At 39.1% G+C, this 13,264-nt stretch overlaps 1 protein-coding gene and 1 non-coding gene across 4 annotated transcripts in view; both read left to right on the top strand.

The window, feature by feature from the left end:
* Positions 1–13,264, top strand: part of LOC132597607 (uncharacterized) — a 109,089-nt gene that overhangs the window by 38,145 nt on the left and 57,680 nt on the right. The gene's annotated exons all lie outside the window — the stretch shown is intronic.
* Positions 4,811–4,914, top strand: LOC115851122 (U6 spliceosomal RNA). Its single transcript, XR_004038622.2, has one exon. It is a non-coding gene; the product is annotated as a U6 spliceosomal RNA (small nuclear RNA).

The raw sequence follows: 13,264 nt of genomic DNA, 5'->3' as shown, positions 1-13,264 counted from the left end.
AATTGAGATATAATTGACATATAACAGTATGCTCCTGCCTGTATTTTGCATTCCCAGACTGTTATTTGGAAGCAAAGCTTCATTGATTTTTGGTCAGTAGATTGCACCTTTGTCCTTGCAGACAAGGTGATGACAGCAAGTAGTTCCATGAAACCCTTGGTAACAGACCTTCTTTGTGCTGTGTGAGGAAGCCCTGGCTCATAAGTGGATGACATCAGCAGGCTTCCACCCACTCCTCTGGATCCCTCAGTGTACAGACTCATCGGTAATGACTTGCACTCTGAACAGCTGCCGGTCTCACTGGCTTCATTCACTGTGAAGATGGTGATCATACATCCCAGATTTCAAATAATCTGTCCTGTTTTCAGACCATGTGTCAGGCTATCTGCCCTTGTGTCTGATTAAGAAAATATGATCACCTTAATTATGGCACAACCCCTTCCAACTTCTCTGCCTGCTTGGAGGTTTTCCCAACATGTCTCGTTGTTTGGGATACCTCTCAGGCGGTGTCCCTTCTCCTTCGCTAAATAAGCAAAATTACCCATGTGTTCAATGGAAATACCCTCCTTTAGGGATCCTGTCTAGAAGGGATTTCAACATAACCAGTACTTAGACACAGTAAGGCAGAGCCTACCTGCCTATGAAAAGCTACCTGATCAGAATTCTGAGTGAATTAAATGTCCATTAGCACAATAAAATTCAAAGCCTTTGAAAATGCATAAGGTGATACATTTAAGCAGGTGAGCATAGCTTATCTTGGAAAAGTCACTGAAAGGAAGAGGGCAGGGTTAGAATTCAGCTTTGGAGATGAGATAGGAGCAAAGGGTAACTTCAGAGCCCACTGGGGGCAGCCTTGCTGTCTATAGGTTGTGGGTCAGGCAGCAGGCTCACTGTTTACTCTGACATTGTGGCTTGGAGAACATAACAGCATCTCTGCTATCTTTGGTGTCCTTAATTTAGTGAGCCAGGTACACGAAAGGTGCTCAGGAGATACTTGTTGAACTGCATTGACAAGTAACTTTTTCTTTCATCACTGTGTTTGATACACGAGATACACTTGCAGCCATCTTTCTGGTTCAGAGTATCAAAGCTGGTCTGAAATGCCATAAAGAGTGTTTGTACTTAAGGATAGTTATGGGGGTAGGACTTTGATTTTCTGAAAAAAAATTTTTTTTTTACCTATGTAGCCAGAATATTAGAAATAAAATTTAGGAGGGGACAGACAATCCTTGGGTGTAAGGAGATTGGTAATGGCTTGGGACAGCTGAATAAATATATTTATTTTGTTCCGTGCGTGGGCCTTACCCCTTTTCACAACTACCAGGTGTTTTATAGACACGTTTTTCTATGAAGTAGTCAAGCTGTAAACACATTGAATCCTGACTGATAGTCATGTCTTTAAAAAAAAAAAAAAAAGAAAGGAAAGGGAAAAGAGAAGCACTACTGTCATTCTCCTAATGGAAATATCTTTTGTCTCTGGAAGCACAGGACCAAGGGTGTGGACCATCACAGGGCCTTCACTCTACTTTCAACCCATCCTGATTATGGGCTTCCTGTAGGTCTGTCCCTCATATGTAACTGTGGTGCTCTGAGAGGAAACTCTGTACCCACTGCACCCCAAGCCCAATCTCACGTTTCTGTACAAAGAATGGTGGGTGCTCAGTAAATGTTTGTTGAGTAAAAAACATCAAGTATTTAGCAGTATTGGTGAACAGTGTAGCTTCTCCTTCATGTTCACAAGTTAAATCACAGGGTTAAATCTTTCACATCCAGGTGTCTTAGTATACAGATGTACACAGTAAGCGTTTATGTCTGAGTGAGCAGAGCAAGGGCCACATTCATGAATACCATGGGAGCCTGTGGTGTTAACCTTCCCCCCATATCACCAGCGCTGCCTGCTGAGCAACAGAGATGTTTTCCCTCTTCCTTTTTTTAAAAAAATAAATTTTATTTATTTATTTTTGGCTGTGTTGGGTCTTCGTTGCTGCGCGCGGGTTTTCTCTAGTTGCGGCAAGCGGGGGCTACTCTCATTGCGGTGGCTTCTCTTGTTGTGGAGCATGGGCTCTAGGTGCGAGGGCTTCAGTAGTTGTGGCACATGGGCTCAGTAGTTGTTGCTCTAGAGCGCAGGCTCAGTAGTTGTGGCTCACGGGCTTAGTTGTTCTGCGGCATGTGGGATCTTCCCGGACCAGGGCTCGAACCCGTGTCCCCTGCATTGGCAGGAGGATTCTTAACCACTGTGCCACCAGGAAAGTCCTCTCCCACTTCCTTTCAAGGTCTCACAGGTTCATTGTAATACGTGGGAAAGGACCAGAGAGATTTTTAAGCCAAACTCTTCATTTTATAAGTGAAAAAACTTAGGTCTGGAGAGATGGAGCAACTTACCCAAGATCATATATAGCTCATCTTTGGCAAAACCAAGAAAGAATCTGAGTCTCCTTGAAAGTCATTTTTCTTCCTGAAATACTTTAAAGTTTTATGTAAAAGATCTTCATTTCATGGCTATATATATACCATCAAGTAGTTGTTATCAGTTACTCCTCAAGGAAACCCTAAAAACTTTTAGCTAATTATTTCCCATTTGACACATTTCAGGATGTCAAATAAGAAGTTCTTACTGAGACATCAAGATAAAATACGTGACAAGCCAAAGAGGAGAGCCATAAAAAGATAGATCATGGTCTTTCCATGATCTCTTTCTTTTCAAAGCACTCTCCCAGCAAATAGCACGCTAGTTAAACCTGTTGGTGAGTAAACTTAAGGAAATATGTTAAAGGACTCCATCCAGTCCTGCCCAAAGCCAGGCAGAGGAGGCCAACTTGAGTTCTCACCACCATCCCCCAACACCCTTTGTTGTTTGCTCAGAATAGTTTCCCCAGTAAGACATTAGTGATTCCTAGGGCTTCTTTAAGAAGTTTCTTTATTATGTGTGAAGTGATTGAAAACTGCCAATCATGAATCTGGCAATCCCCTCTCATGAGCTTCAAGACTGTTCTGATTACAATAATTACATTTTTATGAATATCCTACCTAGAGAGTAACAATTTTACTATGTCAGACTACACCACACGAAGATGCATCAGTTTCATCTGCAATGAAAAATAGAGCCTAATAGCTCAGTTGTATATTTATGATAGTCAGACATCAAGATGCAACGTAAATACTTCAGCTGAAAGAATTCTGATCATTATTTAACCTTGAGATGATAAGGGTGAAGGCTTGTCAGCTTTCATGAATTATTTTTTTCATGATTTTTGCTATTTTGATTTGATTTTTAAAACTCCATAACTTAACACTTATTAACATTTGGATTCCACCCCACCCCTCATGATATGTAGACAAGGCACACCAACAAAAGATTAATAGATATGATTGATAGTCAAAGGGAGAGGATTAGGTAGTTGTAAGACATAATTATGTTTCAGGTACAATAGTGCCCATCCAACGAGTTTTCTTCTTGCCTAAGTTTCTTCACCCATGATGCAAATAATGGACACAGTGTTTAGGTTTGATGAATACATATTAGTTTAATGCAAAGAAAAAACTGTTGCATTATTACAAATAGTGGTCAGTGCCAGTCGAAGTGTGCTCTGAGAACCCGTAGCATCAGGCATCACCTAGAAGCCTGTTAAGGATGTAAATTCTCAGGTCCCCACCCCAGACTTGCTGAGTCAGAATCTTTGGCCGTGGAGCGCAGGACTCTGTCTTAACAAGCCCTCCAGGTGATGCTCTGAGGTTTGAGAACCACTGCTGTAGCATCTTGTAGCTATTCCCATTGGCTGCAGTGAAACGTTGCCAGGTGTGGATGCGGCAGTCCCAGCACCACTGTAGGTGTTCCCTGTTAACTGCAGTAGTGTGTGTTCCAGGGCAGCTTAAGTGAACAGGCTCTTTTGGTCAAATTCCTGAGTGCAGAGGTTCCTCTTAAGTGGATTTTTTTCTTCTCTTTAAATCCCCAGATGTCGCAAGCCATAGTTTCTTCCCATTCCACTCGTAATTGTTAGTTTATCCTCCCTGGTAGAGGGATGTTATGATATCCTTTCTAATGACAAGATTTCCACCACCCTGAACCTCTGCTGATCCTTTACCTTTGTTACAACCATTTCCCTAAAGTCATCTTGAGTTGTTTAAAAAATTTTAACATCCAACATGATGCCCTTTATATTTCTTATGGCAGTACCATAAGAAATGCACTCTATCTTTTGATAGCACTGTGAGTGAAAATTATTTACCGTAACTCACCAGAAAATGGTATAGGGAATTGTCACACATTGCAAGCACACTTAATTCAAGAAAACATGGTAGAACATACTTAGTACAAATGCTGATGCTCACTAACCAGGACTGTGCAGTGCTGTCAGTGACACAGTTTTTCTTTGAGAGGTTAAAATAGCTCTCGGTGTAAAGGAAATGTATCACAGAATTTGGTAATGGATTAAAAAGGGGGAGGAAGGGGAAGAAGGGAGTGAGGGAAGGAAAGAGGGAGATTGAGAGAGAATATTTTAATGAAAATATTTTAGAGACAAGTAGCATTTTAATGAATCAGCATGCGTGGGGCAATGTTAAATGGAGTAGGAGAGTATGACAAAAAGTGAATTGCCATCTTATGATTTAATCTTCATATTACTTTATACATTCTCTATATAAAAATATATTCTTATATATATATATGAATATATTCTTTTAAAGACCCAAATGCAAGGGTAAACAGTGATTCTAAATCCTGAATGTGTATCAGAATGACCTTGAAGCTTGTTAAAAATACAAATTCCCAAAAAAAAAAACAAAAAACAAAAAACAAATTCCCGTGGTCATGGTTGCTTTGGCAACACATATACTGAAATTCAAGCGATACAGAGAAAATTAGCACGGTCCCTGTGCAAGGATAACATGAAAACTCATGAAGCGTTCCATATTATTTTTTGAATTTTATTTTATTTAGTTTTTTTTATACAGTAGGTTCTTATTAGTTATCTATTTTATACATATTGGTGTATATATGTCAATCCCAATCTCCCAGTTCATCCCACCCCCCCTCACTTTCCCACCTTGGTGTCCATACATTTCTTCTCTACATCTGTGTCTCTGTATCTGCCTTGCAAACCAGTTCATCTGCAGCATTTTTCTAGATTCCACATATATGCGTTAATATACGATATTTGTTTTCCTCTTTTGACTTACTTCACTCTGTATGACAGTCTCTAGTTCCATTCACGTCTCTACAAATGACCCAATTTCATTCTTTTTTATGGCTGAGTAATATTCCACTGTATATATGTACCATATCTTCTTTATCCATTCATCTGTTGTTGGGCATTTAGGTTGCTTCCATGACCTGGTAATTGTAAATAGTGCTGCAATGAACATTGGGGTGCATGTGTCTTTTTGAATTATGGTTTTCTCTGGGTATGTGCCCAGTAGTGGGATTGCTGGGTCATATGGTAGTTCTGTTTTTAGTTTTTTAAGGAACCTCCATACTGTTCTCCATAGTGGCTGTATCAATTTACATTCCCACCAACAGTGCAAGAGGGTTCCCTTTTCTCCACACACTCTCCAGCATTTATTTGTAGATTTTCTGATGATGCCCATTTTAACTGGTGTGAGATGATACCTCATTGTAGTTTTGATTTGCATTTCTCTAATGATTAGTGATGTTGAGCAGCTTTTCATGTGTCTCTTGGCCATCTGTATGTCTTCTTTGGAGAGATGTCTATTTAGGTCTTCTGCCCATTTTTTGATTTGGTTGTTTGTTTTTTTAATATTGAGCTGCATGAGCTGTTTATATATTTTGGAGATTAATCCTTTGTCCGTTGATTTGTTTGCAAATATTTTCTCCCATTCTGAAGCTTGTCTTTTCATCTTGCTTATAGTTTCCTTTGCTGTGCAAAAGGTTTTAAGTTTCATTAGGTCCCATTTGTTTATTTTTGTTTTTATTTCCATTACTCTAGGAGGTGGGTCAAAAAAAGATCTTGCTGTGGTTTATGTTGAAAAGTGTTCTTCCTGTGTTTTCCTCTAAGAGTTTTATAGTGTCCAGTCTTACATTTAGATCTTGAATCCATTTTGAGTTTATTTTTGTGTATGCTGTTAGGCAGTGTTCTAATTTCATTCTTTTACATGGAGCTGTCCAGTTTTCCCAGCACCACTTATTGAAGAGACTGTCTTTTCTCCATTATATATCCTTGCCTCCTTTGTCATAGATTAGTTGAGCATAGGTGCGTGGGTTTATCTCTGGGCTTTCTATCCTGTTCCATTGATACATATTTCTGTTTTTGTGGCAGTACAATATTGTCTTGATTACTGTAACTTTGTAGTATAGTCTGAAGTTAGGAAGTCTGATTCCTCCAGCTCCCTTTTTTTCCCTCAAGATTGCTTTGGCTATTTGGGGTCTTTTGTGGCTCCATACAAATTTAAGATTTTTTGTTCTAGTTCTGTAAAAAAAAAATGCCACTGGTAATTTGATAGGGATTGCATTGAATCTGTAGATTGCTTTGGGTAGTATAGTTATTTTCACAATATTGATTCTTCCAATCCAAGAACATGGTATATCTCTCCACCTGTTTGTGTCATCTTTGATTTCTTTCACCAGTGTCTTATAGTTTTCTGAATACAGGTCTTTACCTCCTTAGGTAGGTTTATTCCTAGGTATTATATTCTTTTTGTTGCAGTGGTAAATGGGATTGTTTCCTTAATTTCTCTTTCTGATTTTTTGTTGTTAGTGTACAGGAATGCAAGAGATTTCTGTGCATTAATTTTATATCATGCAACTTTACCAGTTTCATTGATGAGCTCTAGTAGTTTTCTGGTGGCATCTTTAGGATTCTCTATGTATAGTATGATGTCATCTGCACACAGTGACAGTTCTACTTCTCCTTTTCCAGTTTGTCTTCCTTTTATTTCTTTTTCTTCTCTGATTGCTGTGGCTAGGACTTCCAAAACTATGTTGAATAATAGTGGCGAGAGTGGACATCCTTGTCTTCTTCCTGATCTTAGAGGAAATACTTTCAGTTTTTCACCATTGAGAATGATGTTTGCTGTGGGTTTGTCATATATGGCCTTTATTACGTTGAGGTAGGTTCCCTCTATGTCCACTTTCTGGAAAGTTTTTATCATAAATGGGCATTGAATTTTGTCAAAAGCTTTTTCTGCATCTATTGAGATGATCATATGGTTTTTATTCTTCAATTTGTTAATATGGTTTTCCCCATTGATTAATTTGCGTATATTGAAGAATCGTTGCATCCCTGGGATACATCCCACTTGACCATGGTGTATGATCCTTTTAATGTGCTGTTGGATTCTGTTTGCTAATATTATTTTGAGGACTTTTGCATCTATATACATCAGTGATATTGGTCTGTAATTTTCTTTTTTTGTAGTATCTCTCTCTGGTTTTGGTATCAGGGTGATGGTGGCCTCGTAGAATGAGTTTGGGAGTGTTCCTTGCTCTGCAGTTTTTTGGAAGAGTTTGAGAAGGATGGGCGTTAGCTCTTCTCTAAATGTTTGATAGAATTCACCTGTGAAGCCATCTGGTCCTGGACTTTTGTTTGTTGGAGGATTTTTAATCGTGGTTTCAATTTCATTTCTTGTGATTGGTCTCGTCATATTTTCTAATTTTCCTGTTCAGTCTTGAAAGGTTCTACCTTTCCAAGAATTTGTCCATTTCTTCCCGGTTGTCCATTTTATTGGCAGAGTGTTGCTTTTAGTAGTCTCTTATGATCCTTCGTATTTCTGCGGTGTCTATTGTAACTTCTCCTTTTTCATTTCTAATTTTATTGATTTGAGTCCTCTCCCTCTTTTTCTTGGTGAGTCTGGCTAAAAGTTTATCAATTTTGTTTATCTTCTCAAAGACCCAGCTTTTAGTTTTATTGATCTTTGCTATTGTTTTCTTTCTTTCTATTTCATTTATTTCTGCTCTGATCTTTATATTTCTTTCCTTCTACTAACTTTGAGTTTTTTTGTTCTTCATTCTCTCGTTCCTTTAGGTGTAAGGTTAGATTGTTTATTTGAGATTTTTCTTGTTTCTTGAGGTAGGCTTGTATTGCTATAAACTTCCCTCTTAGAACTGCTTTTGGTGCATCCCATAGTTTTGGATTGTCGTGTTTTTTCTGTCATTTGTGTCTAGGTATTTTTTGATTTCCTCTTTGATTTCTTCAGTGATCTCTTGGTTATTTAGTAACGTATTGTTTAGCCTCCATGTGTTTGTGTCTTTTACGTTTTTTTCCCTGTAATTTATTTTTAGTCTCATAGTGTTGGGGTCAGAAAAGGTGCTTGATATGTTTTCAGTTTTCTCAAATTCACTGAGGCTTGATTTGTGGCCAAAGATCTGATCTGTCCTGGAGAATGTTCCGTGTGCACTTGAGAAGAAAGTGTAATCTGCTGTTTTTGTATGGAGTGTCCTATAAATATCCATTAAATCTCTCTGGTGTATTGTGTCATTTAAAGCTTGTGTTTCCTTATTAATTTTCTGTCTGGATGATCTGTCCATTGGTGTATGTGACGTGTTAAAGCCCCACACCATTATTGTGTGACTGTTGATTTCCTCTTTTATAGCTGTTGGCATTTGCCTTATGGATTGAGGTGCTCCTATGTTGGGTGCATATATATTTATAATTGTTATATCTTCTTCTTGGGTTGATCCCTTGACCATTATGTAGTGTCCTCCCTTGTCTCTTGTAACATTCTTTATTTTAAAGTCTATTTTATCTGATATGAGTATTGCTACTCCAGTTTTCTTTTGATTTCCATTTTCATGGAATATCTTTTTCCATCCCCTCTCTTTCAGTCTGTATGTGTCCCTAGGTCTGAAGTGGGTCTCTTGTAGACAGCCTATATATGGGTCTTGTTTTTGTATCCATTCAGGGAGCCTGTGTCTTTTGGTTGGAGCCTTTAATCCATTCACATTTAAGGTGATTATCAATATGTATGTTCCTGTTACCATCGTCTTAATTGTTATGGGTTTGTTTTCGTTGGTCCTTTTTTTCTCTTGTGTTTCCCACTTAAGTTCCTTAGCATTTGTTGTAGAGCTGGTTTGGTGGGGGTGAATTCTCTTAGCTTTTGCTTGTCTGTAAAGCTTTTGATTTCTCTGTCGAATGTAAATGAGATCCTTGCCGGGTAGAGTAATCTTGGTTGTAGGTTTTTCCCTTTGATCACTTTAAATATATTGTGCCACTCCCTTCTGGCTTGTAGAGCTTCTGTTGAGAAATAGCTGTTAACCTTATGGGAGTTCCCTTGTATGTTATTTGTCATTTTCCCCTGTTGCTTTCAATAATTTTTCTTTGTCTTTAATTTTTGTCAATTTGCTTACTTTGTGTCTCGGCATGTTTCTCCTTGGGTTTATCCTGCATGGGACTCTCTGTGCTTCCTGGACTTGGGTGGCTCTTTCCTTTCCCATGTTAGGGAAATTTTCGACTATAATTTCTTCACATATTTTCTCGGGTCCTTTCTCTCTCTCTTCTCCTTCTGAGACCTCTATAATGTGAATGTGTTTAGAGGTGCCTTTAATATCGTCCCAGAGGTCTCTTAGGCTGTTTTCATTTCTTTTCATTCTTTTTTCTTTACTCTGTTCTGTGGCAGTGAATTCCACCATCCTGTCTTCCAGGTCACTTATCTGTTCTTCTACCTCAGTTATTCTGCTATTGATTCCTTCTAGTGTATTTTTCATTTCAGTTATTGTATTCATCTCTGTTTGTTTGTTCTTTAATTCTTCTAGGTGTTTGTTCTTTAATTCTTCTAGGTCTTTGTTAAACATTTCTTGCATCTTCTTAGTCTTTGCCTCCATTCTTTTTCCGAGGTCCTGGGTCATCTTTGCTGTCATTATTCTGAATTCTTTTTCTGGAAGGTTGCCTATCTCCACTTCACTTAATTGTTTTTCTGGGGTTTTATCTTGTTCCTTCATCTGGTACATAGTCCTCTGCCTTTTCATTTTGTCTATCTTTCTGTGATTGTGGTTTTAATTCCGCAGGCTGCAGAATTGTAATTCTTGTTGCTTCTGCTGTCTACTGTCTGATGGGTGAGTTACTTGTGCAAGCTTCCTGATGGGAGGGACTGGTGATGGGTAGAGCTGGGTGTTGCTCAGGTGGGCAGAGCTCAGTAGAAGCTTAATCAGCTTGTTTGCTGATGGGTGGGGCTGGGTTCCTTCCCTGTTGGTTGTTTGGACTGAAGTGACCCAGCACTGGAGCCTACCTGGCTCTTTGGTGGGGCTAATGGCAGACTCTGGGAGTGCTCACGCCAGTGTCCTTGCCCTGCAGTGAGCCACAGCCACCCCCTGCCTCTGCAGGAGACCCTCCAACACTAGCAGGTAGGTCTGGTTCAGTCTCCTGTGGGATCACTTCTCCTTCCCCTGGGTCCTGATGCACACACTACTTTGTGTGTGCTCTCCAAGAGTGGAGTCTCTGTATCCCCCAGTCCTGTCAGAGTCGTGCAATCAAATCCCACTAGCCTTCAAAGTCTCATTCTCTGGGAATTCCTCCTCCTGTTGCCAGACCCTCAGCTTGGGAAGTCTGATATGGGGCTCAAAACCTTCACTCCAGTGGGTGGACTTCTGTGGTATAATTGTTCTCCAGTTTGTGAGTCACCCACCCGGCAGTTACGAGATTTGATTTTATTATGATTGCGCCCCTCCTACCATCTCATTGTGGCTTCTCCTTTGTCTTTGGACGTGGGGTATCTTTTTTGGTGAGTTCCAGTGTCTTCCTGTTGATGACTGTTCAGCAGTTAGTTGTGATTCTGGTGCTCTCACAAGAGGGAATGAGTGCACGTCCTTCTACTCTGCCATCTTGAACCAATCTCTGAAGCATTCCATATTTTAAAAAAATTCCTGGGTTCCAAGACATATTTATTTTGGTAGGTCTGAGGTGGAGCCCAGGAATCTGTATGTAATAACCACTCCAGGTGATTCTGGTGCAGGTGATCCTTATCTTTCGTTGTGAGAAACACTGCAAATCTCACTCGGAAAAAGCAGAGAAACACGTGTGAGTGTGAGGCAGTAGGGCTGAACCAATTGCACATGAGTTGCACCTTCTTTGGATCCCAGTGGTTCAATAAATAAAGCTTTTGAACAGCATGTATATTCTGCCTAGTTCTAAACTTATTTGTACACTTGCCTCCACCCCCAAAAGACTGTAAGCTCCCTGAAACACAGGAATTATGTGGTATACTGACATTTGTATCTTCAGCTCGACTCACCCCCTGCCTTCTTATTGAGAAGATGCTCAGTAATGTTTGTTAAATGAATGAAGACAATAAGGGTATAAATGTAATTGAAAGAGTGTGATTGAAACAGAGAGGGGTTTAGTCTTGGCCTCCTTTCACCCACCAGCTAGCTATGAGACCTTAGAGTCACTTTATCTCCTGATGTCTCAGCCCTGCATTTGTTACATGAGAGATCAGTTTCTTCCTCCTTCATAGGGCTTCTGCGGGGTAAAAATGATATAATGTATGTTAAAATTTCCTTGAAATTGCAGAGCCACTTGTTTCATTTTTTTAGAGTGCAACTGTCTATTTTTCTAACCTTTTTTCCTGTGAATGAGTGCAAGGTTATATGACTGGGGCAAAGTACACAACATTCACTTCTGGCCATTATGGGGAAGCAAATTCTATTATTTGGATTAAGAGAACTACATGACTTTTCCAACTTCAAGGAGAGTAAAAAATAAATTCGATACTAAAAATTTATAATGTAAATGGAATAACTGCCCCACAAATAATGGGCAGTACAAAGGAAGGGAGGTACACAGGAGCAAATTAACTATTCACATTGATGTTTGATTCTGAGATGGGGACTTTCAGATACCTGTGTTTAATGAAATGATCTCTGAATTTTAGTGGCTCCCCTAAGATCACCATAAAAGGTAACAGTTATCTGCTAAGATGAGCTGAAAAGTACAAGTATATAACATCCCTTTCAAAACCTCAAGGTAGAGATTATGATTACCCCTCAAGCTGTAAAGAACCAAAGAACTGAAAGAAACTAGGTCACTTACAAGAGGTGATGTGCCCTGGGTAGTAAATGCTGGTCCAGGACTGGAGCCAGTTTATATCCCGATGAGGAAAATAAGGACAATGTAGTGAGTTTTCCATGAAGCTATATTTATTCAATTGAGCCTACTGTCTTTAATGTATGTATGTATTTATTATTTTAGTAACTTTAAAAAATTAAAGTATAGTTGATTTACAATATTTTATTAGTTTCAGGTGTACAGCATAGTGATCCAGTATTTTTGCAGATTATAGTCCATTATAGGTTATTACAAGATAATGGCTATAAATCCCTGTGTTATAGAGTAAATTCTTATTACCTATTTTATACATAGTAGTTTGTGTCTGTTAACCCATACCCCTAATTTGTCCTTCTCCCCTTACCTCTCCCCTTTGGTAACCACAAGTTTGTTTTCTATATCTGTGAGTCTGTTTCTGTTTTGCATATATATTCATTTGTATTAGGTTTTAGATTCCACATGTAAATGATATCAGACAGTATTTGTCTTTCTCTGACTTATTTCACTAAGCATAGTATTCTCTAGGTCCATCCACATTTCCACAAATGGCAAAATTTCATTCTTTTTTATGGCTGAGTAGTATTCCATTGTGTGTGTGTATGTGTGTGTGTGTGTGTGTGTGTGTGTGTGTGTGTGTGTGTATAGCACATCTTCTCAATCCAGTCATCTGTTGATGGGCTCTTGGGTTGCTTCTATGTCTTGGCTATTGTAAATAGTATTGTTATGAACATTAGGGTGCATATATCTTTTTGAATTAGCATTTTTGTTTTTTCTGGGTAAATGCCCAGGAGTGAAATTGCTGGATCATATGGTAGTTCCATTTTTAGTTTTTAAAATTTTTTCAATAGGTCTTTATTGGAGTATAATTGCTTCACAATACTGTGTTACTTTCTGTTGCCCAACAAAGCAAATCAACCACATGCATACACATGTCCCCATATCCCCTCCCTCTTGAGCATCCCTCCCATCCTCCCTATTGCACCCCTCTAGGTCATCACAAAGCACTGAACCCATCTCCCTGTGCCATGCTGCTGCTTCCCACCAGCCAACTATTTTACATTCAGTAGTGTATATATGTCGATGCTACTCTCACTTCACCTCAGCTTCGCCCTCCTACCCCATGTCCTCAAGTCCATTCTCTGTGTCTGCCTCTTTATTCCTACCCTGCAGCTAGGTTCATCAGACCATTTTTTATTTTAGATTCCATGTATATGTGTTAGCATACGATATTTGTTTTTTCTTTCTTACTTCACACTATATGACAGACTGTAGGT

The sequence above is a fragment of the Globicephala melas genome, chromosome 7 (assembly GCF_963455315.2).
Source record: "Globicephala melas chromosome 7, mGloMel1.2, whole genome shotgun sequence".
Lineage (NCBI taxonomy): Eukaryota > Metazoa > Chordata > Mammalia > Artiodactyla > Delphinidae > Globicephala > Globicephala melas.
This window is presented reverse-complemented; position numbering and strand designations above follow the sequence as displayed.